Below are 13,097 nucleotides of genomic sequence, written 5' to 3'. Positions count from 1 at the left end.
AGTGAAGAATACAGTGGAGTAGCAAAGCAAGACAGCAGGTACACATGAAAACAAGAGAACATGTTTGAGAAACTACAAGTAATTCAATATGACCAACGCCTAGGATTTAAAGGGAAATTTTTGCAAAATTCTTTATCATTATTACTAATAATAGCTACCATTTCTTAGCATTGATTTTATGTTAGGCACTTGGCGTGCATTTTCTTACTTTATCATCATAATAGCCATAAAAGTTAAGTATCATTTCACAGACAAAGGCACTAAACTGGGAAATTAAGTACTTTGTACAGGTCGCAAAGCCAGAATATTAATCTGATTTTCTGAGTATTAGTTGTACTTCCCTTTTGTCACTTGGTTATATTTTGAAGGTAATAGTAGCTAACAGTTACTGAGTTTTTAATGTGTCCCAAGCATTTTCTAAGAGGTTTTCATGTATGAACTCATGTGGCCATCGTCACCCTTCCAGGAGTTATATAACAAAACCAAGGCACAGCAAAATTCAGGAACTTGCACGAGATCACATAGCAAATAAGAGAAGTCAACATTTCAACCTAGGCTGTTTAACATAGAATATATGTTCCTAAATACTGCCTCTTCCTCTTAGTGAACATTTACTATGGACCAAATCCATTGACAAACACTTGACATATCTCATGTAGACCATCAACCACACAAAGATTGAGTTTGTACATAAACAGGGTCAGGATGACTTAACAACATATCAAAAAATCTGGTCTAATAAGTGTCATGGCAGGGACTTTCAAGGTATATAACTTTGGGAACACCTAAAAATCTCAAGAGCCCCAAGATGGGAACTACTGATCTAATCATTACACAAGAGAAATCAGAAAGTGTGTGTTGTGGGTTGAATAATGTTCCCCAAAAATATGTGTTCAAGTTCAGGTACCCCCAGTACCTGTGAACATGATCATATTCCTCAATGGAGAGGAAGCCAGGTGCAGTGGTCACGCCTGTAATCCCAGCACTTTGGGAGGTGGAGGCAGGTATATCACCTGAGGTCTGGAGTTCAAGACCAGCCTGGCCAGCATGGTGAAACCCCATCTCTACTAAACATAGCAAAATTAGCTGGGCATGGTGGCACATGCCTGTAGTCCCAGCTACTTAGGAGGCTGAGGCAGGAGAATTGCTTGAACCTGGGAGGCAGAGGTTGCAGTGATCCAAAATCACACCACTGCACTCCAGCCTGAGCGACAGAGTGAGACTCTGTCTCTAAATAAATAAATAAATAAATGGAGAGGAGGTAGGGCGTCTTTGCTGATGTAATCAAGATGACATTAGGGTGGGCCCTAATCCAATGAGTAGTGTCCTTACAAGGAAATTTGGACACAGAGACACCCAGAGGGAAGATGATGTGAAATTACTGACACACAGCAGTCCAGGTAAAGGTGAAGGCAGAGGTTGAAATGACACGTTTGCAAGCCACAGAACGTCAAGGATTGCTGGCAACCAGCAGAAGCTACAAGAAACAAGGAAGGATTCTCCCAACAGGCTTCAGAGAGAACAGGGCGCTGACACCTTGATTTCAGCCTTCTAGCCTCAAAAACATGAGAGAATAAGTTCCTGCTGTTTTAAGTCACCCAGTTTCTGATACTTTATTATAGTATCCCTAGGAAATGAATATAGGGTATATTTCATGACATGAAATGTGAATTTGTTGCACCCATCTGTGAAATACTGCCTAAGTAGAACTTGACAAAAGTTAGACATCCAACTCTTTACACTAGTGAAGTTTTAAGCTAATATAAACTAGAGGGCTAATAGATTCAAATTACTTGCAGTTCTACCACCCAGATTACTAAAATGTTTCCTGCTTGCAGACAAGAAACTTTTTTTTTTTTTTTTTGAGACAGAGTCTTGCTCTGTCACCCAGGCTGGAGTACAGTGGTAGGATCTTGGCTCACTGCAACTTCTGCCTCTGGGGTTCAAGCGATTTTCGCATCTCAGCCTCGTGACTAGCTGGGATTACAGACTTGCGCCAGGCTAATTTTTGTATTTTTAGTAGAGACAGGGTTTCACCACGTTGGCCAGGCTGGTCTCGAATGCCCAACCTCAGGTGATATGCCTGCCTCAGCCTCCCAAAGTGCTGGGATTACGGGCATGAGCTACCGCGCCCGGCCAAGAATAACATTTTATTACAAAAATTCCCCTATTTAAGGTTTTCCTTTTAATTCTGAGCATTCACCACCATCACTGAGTCACCGCTGCCATCACTGAGTCATAACAGTGCCACAGAATGATTTTTAAAAGTCCACTAATTATAAAGCAAAATAAGACTTGGTTACATTTTTCTTGGTTATAGATATGTAAGAATACACACACACACACACACACACACACACACACACACACACACACACACTTTTTTTCCACAATGTATTCTGTGTATAAGGGCCCTTTCTTCCCTCGGTCAGTCCCTGTCATATAAGTCTGATGGGAGAAGGTCTACAGGGAGTATCCCTGGCAGACTGACCAACTCAGGTGTATGTACGTAGGATGATTAGGTTATCCTCAAACAGGTATTGAATACTTGAATCTACTTTACCAGGGCAATAAGTTAGGCACAGAAGGTGGTTTGGACCTTTGGGATGCACCTGTGGATTTTAGGGCTCTGTCGTGGCTGGCAGAGTCAGAGGATGATGGGAGCCTTTTTCTCCGGTCGAAGGGTGGGATCCTGCTGCCTGGTCACCCCAGTGTAGTGTAGGTGCCACAAGTGCTCAGGGCTAGGATACCACTGCCCACCTATATCACACCAGGTACCAAGGGCATCTAAGGGTAACAGATGTGAGGAATTGGGAGGCAGGGACAGAGAAGAGAGAAATATCTGGCTGATTCTTGGTGGAGGGGGGTGGGAAAAGCAAATGGGAGCTAATATTATCAGGGTGTCTCTCATTCAAGTTCTGTTAGTCTTCAACCTCCCTGAGCTTCAGAGAACAGAAAAGATGGCCCCCAGTGAGGACAGTGGCGGTGTTCCTGCCATGGCCCAACTAGGAGACACCCATCTTCTGAAAAGGAAGCCCCCAGGCAGCATGTGTATCACAAAATTCATGAAGAAGCACAGCCATGAAAGGCAGATTGGAGCTGGGGATGTAGATGGCTTCCAGGTGGACGCAAGAGGAGGAAGAGTGACCATATGTTCATGGACACCCAGATGTCAGGAAGTCCAAGCCCCATGTAGCACCATTTCTGGAGCTGAGGGTTCAGTTGGAATGTACACTAGTGACAGCCTGCTGCCCACAAGTTGCTCAGCCCCTCCTGAGAACATGCCCTGACAGAATGACCAGTCTTGGTGTATGTGTGTAGAATGATTAGATTATCCCCAAGCAAGTATCAGATACTTGAATGTACTAAGATTTCTGGGTATAGTATACTTTGTCCTCCTTCACAGGCATCCCCAGAGGTTTGGAAAGTTTTATATAGGATGCTTGATTAGTCCTTTCTGATATTTGTAAACATTTCCCAATAAAGCTGCATATTCATCTGTCCTTTAATAAAGCACTACTGAAATATGATGACATATAGGGAAAGCCTGTTTGTGCTCTACAGGCTTGTGAAAAGGTGCTACAATCAAATACTTGAAAATGAGTTGAAACATCAGAGACACCCCATAAGCCATGTGTGGCATGGGCATCTGAACCTAATGTGGAAGCGTATAAACATATTCTCTAGCCCTAAGGAAAAAAAAAAAGAGAGAGAACATGAAGAGAACATCTTGAAAGAGCCTGAAAGGGGAGGTCACCAAGATGGCAGGATAGGAGTTACCAACCTTCAGCCTTCCACAAAAAACAAAACACAAAAACAAACAAATATAGACAGCTATTTACAAACCAAACTAGCCCAAAAGATCTGAAGGGTTCATTAAAGAATCTGCAGCAAACTAACCTGGGCAACATAGCAAGACCCTGTAGTAAAAAAAAAAAAAATTTAATTAGCCTGGCATGGTGGCACACACCTGTGGTCCCAGCTACTTAGGAGGCTGAGGCAGGAGGATTGCTGGAGCCCTGGAGGTTGAGGCTACAGTGAGCCATGATCATGCACTACACTCCAGCCTGGGTGACAGAGACCCCGTCTCAAAAAAAAAAAAATCTTCAGCAACACAATGAAGCAAAAAATACAGAGAATATAGAAAGGACTGCTGGTAACATTGGCATAGCTGAGAATTGGCATCACTCACTGCACCCCACTCAGCAAGTGCCCTTGCCACCTCTACACACGAGAAGATCTTTACATAGTGAAACTAGCCTATAAATTCTGGAGGAGGTGACTGTTCCATCTCATGTGCAGACATTACCATAAAGGCAACAAGAAATATGACAAAACAAGGAGACATAACATCAACCAAAGAACACAATCATCTCCCAGTAGCTGACCCCAAAGAAAGAAAGGTAACAAATTACCTGACAAATAATTCAAAATATTTCTTTTAAGAGAGCTGAGCAAACTGCAAGAAGATATAGAGAAACAATTCATGAAATTGGGGGGAAGTGATCAAAATAAGAAATTTAACAGAGACTGAAATTATTTTTTAAAAATCCAGAAATTCAGGAACTGCAATAAGCGTCCAGGAAATGCAAAGTAAAACCATAATGAAATATCATCTCACCCCAGTTATAATGGCTATTATCAAAAGAACAAAAAATAATAAATGCTAGCAAGGATGCAGAAAAAAAGGGAATGCACTATCGTAGGAAGTAAATTAGTACAGCCATTATGGAAAACAGTTTGAAAGGTTCTGAAAAAAACTAAAAATAGAACTACCATATGATCCAGCAATCCTGCTGTTGGGTATTTACAGCTGTTGGGTATTTGATGTACTGATGTACATCAAATCAGTACATCAAAAGGATACCTGCACCCTCATGTATATTGCAGCACTATTCACAATAGCTAAGATATGGAATCAACCTAAATGTCCACTAACAGATGAATGGAAAAGGAAAATGTGATATATATATACACAGTGAAATATTATTCAGCCATAAAAAAGGATAAAAATCCTTGTCATTTTCAGCAACATGGATTAGCCTGGAGGACATTATGTTAAGTGAAATAACTCAGGCACAGAAAGATAAATACCACATGTTCTCATTCAATTGTGGGAAGGAGCACAAAATTGAGCTTATAGAAATAGAAGAATTATGAGCCAGGCGCAGTGGCTCATGCCTGTAATCCCAGCACTTTGGGAGGCTGAGGCGGATGGATCACCTGAGGTCAGGAGTTCAAGACCAGCCTGGGCAACATGGTGAAACCCCATCTCTACAAAAATACAAAAATTAGCCGGGCATGATGGCAGGTGCCTGTAATCCCACCTACTCAGGAGGCTGAGACAGAAGAATTGCTTGAACCTGGGAGGTGGAGGTTGCAGTGAGCCGAGATCATGCCATTGCACTCCAGCCTGGGCGACAGAGCGAGACTCGGTCTCAAAAAAAAAAAAAAAAGATTAAATTGAAAAAGAATTATGGTTATTAAAGGCTGGGAAGCAAGGACATAGAGAGGTTGGTTAACAGATACAAAATTACAACGAGATAGGAGGAATAAGTTAGTGTTCTATATAGCACTGTAGGGTGAATATTACTGACAATAATTTACTGTGTATGTTCAAAATCTAGAAGAGAGAATTTTGAACATTCCCAACACAAGGAAATGACAAATTTTTCAGGTGATAGATACGGAAACTAGTCTCATTTGCTGATTATGCATTGTATACATGCGTCAAAATATCATTCTTTATCCCATAAATATGTATAATTATTACATGTCAGTTAAAAAGGGGGAAAAATTACCTTTTGTGTATGGCAGATAAGTAGCAACATGAAAATAATAGCATAAATATATATGGTACTTACTATGAGTTCTAACTGCTGAACATATTTTAACTCATTGAACTCCCTTAAGAACCCTATGAGCCACATATTATTTTTACCCCATTTCACAGTCGAGGCAATGACTGCACAGAGAGGTTAAGAAAATTGCCCAAGGTTACACAGCTGGGCTGAGCTGGGCTTTGAATCTAAGCAGTCCGACTACACAGTCTGTGTTCTTAACCATGACTCTGTATAGTCTCAATGCACTTGTAATATATTCAGTTGGATTAAAAAGATTCTGGAATTGAAAAAAATACAATGAATGCAATGAAAAATGCAATAGAGGCCAGGTGCAGAGGCTCATGCCTCTAATTCCAGCACTCAGGGAGGCCGAGGCAGGAGGATCGCTTAAGTCCAGGAGTTCGAGACCAGCCTGGGCAACGTAGTGAGACCTCATCTGTTCCAAAAATAATGAAAAATCAGCCAGGGATGGTGGTACACACCTGTTGTCCTAGCTAACCGAAAGACAGAGGCAGGAGGACTGCTTGAGCCCAAGAGCTCAAGGCTGCAATGAGCCACTGCACTCTATCCTGGGTGACAGAGTGAAACTCTGTCTCAAAAAAAAAAACAAAAACAAAAAACAAAAAAACAAAGACATCCAATGAAGGAAAGGAATGTAGGAAAGCATTTAATTATCCCAGTTCCTTTCCAACACATGAATAGATTCAAAATGGAGAAGGATCCTATGAGCATAAAAAAAATGTGGCCTTTCCAGTTACTGTCAAATACATGAAATAACTCAAACTGCATAGAAAACCTGTTCCTTGTAAGGAATAAGGAAAGCATTCAGATATATCAGGTACCTTCAAAAACATAAACAGATTCACACTTGAGAAAAATCCTATGAATATAAAAAATATGATAAAATCTTTTGTTCCAGTTTCTTTCAAAAAACATGACAGAACTTATACTGTAGGCAGGACATGGTGGCTCACACCTGTAATCCCAGCACTTTGGGAGGCCAAGGTGGGTGGCTGGACAGATAGGTGAGATTCTTCTCCTATATAAGGCCAGCCTCACAATACTGGATGAGTTATTTGTCTTATTTAATGCACAGAAACCAACACAGAGAGTCAAGGGAAATGAAGAAACAGGAAAATACATTACAAATAAAAGAGCAAGATAATTCTACAGAAACTAACCCAAACGAATGGGAGATATTGCTTGACCTGACAGCAATTCAAAATAATGGTGATAGGCTGCTAGTAGTGGCTCATGCCTGTAACCCTAGTGCTGTGAGAAGCTGAGATGAGTGGATGACTTGAGGCCAGGAGTTTGAGACCAGCCTGTCCAACATGGTGGAACCCCATCTCTACTAAAAATAGAAAAAAAAAATAGCCAGGTGTGGTGGCACATGACTGTAGTCCCAGCTACTCTGGAGGCTGAGGCACAAGAATCACTTGAAACCAGGAGGTGGAGGCTGTAGTGAGCCAAGATCATACCACTGCACTTCAGCCTGGGCAACAGAGTGGACTTTGTCTCAATAATAATAATAATAATAATGATAATAATAATAGTAATAGTAATAAAGATGCTCTCCAAAGTCAAGAGATCAATATAAGAACAAACTGGGAATTTCAACAAAAAGAAAGTATAAAAAAGTACCAAACAGAAATTACAAATCTGAAGAATACTATAACTAAACTGAAAAATTCAATAGAGGGGTTCAACAGCAGACCAGATCAAGCAGAAGAAAGGACCAATGAACTTGAAGACAGGTCACTGGAAATCATTCAATCTGGGAGCAAAAATTTAAAAAGAAGAAGAGTGTAGATAATTTAAGAGACTTATGGAACAACATCAATTGAAAAACTTATGCATTGTTAGTGTGCCAGAAGAAGGAGAGGGAGAAAAAGAAAAGCATAGAGAATATATTCAAAGAAACAATGACAGAAAACTTTCCAAGTCTAGGAAAGGAAATTAAAAGCCAGATCCAAGAAGCCCAAAGTACAGCAAACGATAAATCCAAAGAGACTCACATCAAGACACATCATAATCAAATTGTCAAAAGTTAAAGACAAAGTGAAAGTGCTGAAAGCAGCAAGGAAAAAGCAAATTGTCACATACAATGGAACATATATAAGACTATCAGCAGATTTATCTTCAGGAACCTTGCAGTCCAGAAAGGAATGGAATGGTATATTCAAAATCCTAAAAGGAAAAAAAAAAAAAAAACCTGCTGACCAAGAATACTATATCAAATAATCCTGTCTTTCAAAAATGAAAGGGTGATAAAGACTTAAACAAAAATTGAGAGAGTCTATCACCACTAGGCCTGCCTTACATAAAATGCTAAACAGAGTTCTTCAAGCTGAAGGAAGAGGATGCTAAGCAGTAACATAAGAACATATGAAAATATAAAAGTCACTGGAAAAAGTAAGCACATTGTCAAATCCAAATTCTCTATTTCTGCAATGGCAGTGGGCAATGAATTATATCTCTGGTATAAAGTATAAAGATTAAAGTATATAGTATAAAGATTAAATGCACAACTATTAAAAACAACTAAAGCTACAATAAATAACTGGTTAAAGGATACAAATTATAAAAAGGTATGAAGTGTGGCATCAAAAGCATAAAACATGAGAGGAGGGGGAATAAAAGCATACAGTTTTGAGTATGACATTAAAATGAAAATTAAGTTGTTGTCAACTTAAAATAGCCTGTAATAAGGTGTTTTATGTAAGCCTCAGGGTAATTACAGGGCAAAGCCTATAATAGAGAGACTATAACACAATAGTAGTAGGGATTCAGTACTTCATTTTTAACAATAGACAGATCATTCAAACAGAAAATCAATAAGAAAACCCTGGACTTGAGCTACACTTTAGACAAAATGGATCTAACAGAAATATACAAAACATTATATCCAAAAGCAATAGAATACACATTCTTCTCAAGCACACACATCACATTATCCAGGATACATCATGTTAGCCCATAGAAAAGTCTTTAAAAATTTAAGAAGATTGAAATCATATTAAGTATCTTTTGTGACCATATTGGTACAAAACTAGACATCAGTAACACAAGAAATCAAGGAAAATGAATAAATATTTGGAAATAAAATAATATGCTCCTGAAAGAATGTTGGGTCAAATAAATTAAAAGGGAAATTTAAAAATATCTTGTGACAAATGAAGACTTGTAAGATACATCAAAAGCAGTTCTAAAAGGGAAGTTCATGGTACTAAATGCCTACATCAAAAGGAAAGAAATATCACAAATTAACAACCTAACATTACATCTCAAGGAAACTACGAAAGAAGAATGGCCGGGTGTGGTGGCTCAAGCCTGTAATCCCAGCACTTTGGGAGGCCGAGGCAGGCGGATCACGAGGTCAGGAGATCGAGACCATCCTGGCTAACACAGTGAAACCCTGTCTCTACTAAAAATACACAAAAAATTAGCTGGGCATGGTGGCGGGTGCCTGTAGTCCCAGCTGCTCGGGAGGCTGAGGCAGGAGAATGGCGTGTACCTGGGAGGCGGAGCTTGCAGTGAGCCGAGATTGTGCCATTACACTCCGGCCTGGGCGACAGAGCGAGACTCTGCCTCAAAAAAAATAAAATAAAATAAAAAATTAAAGAACAAACTGGCCAGGCACAGTGGCTCACGCCTGTAATACCAGTACTTTGGGAGGCCGAGGTGGGTGGATCACCCAAGATCAGGAGTTCAAGACTATCCAGCCTGATCAACATGGCGAAACCCCATCTCTACTAAAAATATAAAAATTAGCTGGGTGTGGTGACGCATGCCTGTAATCTCAGCTACTTGGGAGGCTGAGGCAGGAGAATTGCTTGAACCTGGGAGGCAGAGGTTGCAGTGAGCCGAGATTGCGCCATTGCACTCCAGCCTGGACAACAAGAGGGAAACTCTGTCTAAAAAACAAACAAACAATAACAACAAAAAAAAAAAAAAAGAAGAAGAAGAAGAAGAAGAAACTAAGGTAGCAGAAGGAAGGAAATAACAAAGATCAGGGCAGAAATAAAAAAAATAGACACCAGAAAAATGACACAAAAGACTAATGAAACTAAGAGTTGTTTTTTTCAAAAGATAAAGTTGACAAACCCTTAGGTAGACTAAATAAGAAAAAAATAGAGATAAGACTCAAGCAAAATCAGAAATGAAAGAGGAGATATTACAACTGATAACACAAAAACATAAAGAATTGGTTGCGCATGGTGGCTCACGCCTATAATCCCAGCACTTTGGGAGGCTGAGGCAGGTGATCACTTGAGGTCAGCAGTTCAAAACCAGCCTGGCCAACATGGTGAAACCCCATCTCTATTAAAAATACAAAAAATTAGCCAGGCATGATGGCATGCACCTGTAATCCCAGCTACTAGTGAGGTGGGAAATTAAAGAAATAAAGAAAAATAAAATGTTTAAAAAAAGAGAGAGAAATAAGCTTTCCTGTATTAGGCTGACTTGTCCCACAGGCAGCGACAGGCACAGCCCAGACCCAGGAAAAGTCTTGCTAATACTATCTAATGTGCCCCGAAGAACTCTTCCAGCACTCCCTCAACATCAGGAGGAGAAAAACAAATTTTCCTTTCTCTTATGGTATGAGTTTATAGATTCCTGTTCTCTGTAACTAGTAACTTCAAGTATTCTGTTTTATCTAAGCAGTGGAGTGAAGGCCATAAACCATCTGAGCAGGCCTGAGATACAGCCACCTGGGCACCATAGTGAAAGTTATGGATAAGCCCGTGCTAGGCACTAGAGCAAACCTAGATAACAGACATCTGGGCTGCATAACAACAGTCATGTGTAATCCTGAGTTATGAACCTGTCACAATTTGATTAACTGTCTTTGTTCTGCCTCTGTATCCTTGCTTTCATGCCACTATAAGCCTGCTTCAAGCTAGCCCACCCACTTTTTGAAGTGTGTATAAAAGTCAAGTGCTGTCTTTTTTCCAGGCCTAGTTTTTGGATGTTAAGTCTGCTGGGTCTGAGTGCACTCAATAAAGATCCTCCTGTGTATACCCCAAGGTCTCTCTGGTCCTCCTGATTCCCGCAACACTAGAGAGGCTGAGGCAGGAAAATCACTTGAACCTGGGAGGTGGAGGTTGCGGTGAGCCAAGATAACGCCACTGCACTCCAGCACTCCAGCCTGGGCGAAAGAGCAAGACTCCGTCTCAAAAAAAAAAAAAAAAAAAAAAAAAGAATTTTTAGAGACAACTATGAACAATTATGCAACAACAACATGGATAACTTAGAAGAAATGGATACACTCCTGGACACATACAACTTATCAATCCTAAATCATGAGGAAATGGAAGATCTGAACCGACCAGCACAGAGTAAAGAGATTGAATCAGCAATAAAAAATCTCCCACCAACTGCTGAAGCCATCTACCAAACACTTAAAGAAGAATTAATACCAATCCTTCTCAAACTCTCCTCTCAAAATAGAAGATGGAATACTTTCAAACTCATTTTGTGAGGTCAGCATTACCCTGATAGCAAAGCCAGACAAAAAGACTACATGAAAAGAAAATTACAAGCCACAAATAAACAAGATCCCAGCCAATATCCCTGATAAACATAGGTACAAAAATCCTCAATAAAATACTAGCAAACTAAATTCAACAGCACATGAAAGGGATTATTCATCATAATCCAGTGGGATTTATCCCAGGGATGCAAGGATAGCTCAACATACACAAATCTATAAAGATGATACACTACGTTAACAGAATGAAGGGGACAAAATTATATGAGCATCTCAATAGATGCAAAAAAGGCATATGGTAAAATTCAACATTTTTTCCTGATAAAAACTTTCAAAAATAAAGTATTAAAAGAATGTACCTCAACACAATAAAGGTCACACATGACAAACACATAGCTAACATCATTCTCAACAGAAAAATAAAGTTAAAAGCTTCTCCTCTAAAATCAGAAACAAGACAAGGATGCCCACTCTCACTTCTGTTCAGTATAGTATTGGAAGTCCTAGCCAGAGCAAATAGACAAGAAAAAGAAATAAAATTGGCTGGGTGCAGTGGCTAATGCCTGTAATCCCAGCACTTTGGGAGGCCGAGGCAGATGGATCACCTGAGGTCAGGAGTTCGAGACCAGCCTGGCCAACATGGTGAAACCTCTTCTCTACTAAAAATACAAAAATCAGCCGGGAGTGGTGATGGGTGCCTGTAATCCCAACTACTCGGGAGGCTGAGGCAGGAGAATCCCTTGAACCCAGGAGGTGGAGGTCGCGATGAGCTGAGATCACGCCATTGCACTCCAGCCTGGGTGACAGAGTGAGACTCCATCTCAAAAAGAAAAAAAAAAAAAGAAAAGAAAAGAAAAAGAAATAAAATTAGCCAAATAGGCCAGGTGTGGCAGCTCACACCTGTAATCCCAACACTTTGGGAGGCTGAGGCAGGAGGATCACTTGAGGCCAGGAGTTCAAGACCAGCCTGGGCAACATGGCAAGATCCCATCTCTGTAAAAAATACAAAAATTATCTGGGCGAGGTGGTGCACACCTGTATTCTCAGCTACTCGGGGGGCTAAGGCAAGAGGATCTATTGAACTTGGGAGGTCAAGGATGCGGTGAGCTGTGTTCATGCCATTGCACTCCAGCCTGGGCAACAGAGCGAGATCTTGTCTCGAATATATATATATATATAATATAAAAATTAAAAATATATATATTTCCAAATAGGAAAGGAAGAAGTGAAACTGTCACTGTTTACTGACAATATGACCTTATAAGAGAAAACCCTAAAGACTCCATCAAAAACTGTTAGAACTGCACTGGGCATAGTGGCTCACGCCTGTAATCCCAGCATTTTGGGAGGCTGAGGTGGGCAGATCACCTGAGGTCAGGAGTTTGAGACTAGCCTGATCAATATGGTAAAACCCCGTCTCTACTAAAAATACAAAAATTAGCTGGGCGTGGTGGCGGGCGTCCGTAGTCCCAGCTACTCAGGAGGCTGAGACGGGGGAATTGCTTGAACCTGGGAGGCGGAGGTTGCAGTGAGCCAAGATCGTGCCACTGCACTTTAGCCTGGGCAACAGAGCGAGATTCCATCTCAAAAAAAAACAAAAACAAAAACAAAAAACAAACAAACAAAAACTGTTAGAACTGACAACCAAATTCAGTAAAGTTGCAGGGAAAAAAATCAACTTATGAAAATCAGTAGCATTTTCATATTCTAACAATGTACTATCTGAAAAAGAAATGAAGAAAACTATCCTTTTTATAATA

The sequence above is a fragment of the Gorilla gorilla genome, chromosome 13, assembly GCF_029281585.2.
Source record: "Gorilla gorilla gorilla isolate KB3781 chromosome 13, NHGRI_mGorGor1-v2.1_pri, whole genome shotgun sequence".
NCBI lineage: Eukaryota > Metazoa > Chordata > Mammalia > Primates > Hominidae > Gorilla > Gorilla gorilla.
Note: the sequence above shows the minus strand (reverse complement) of the source record.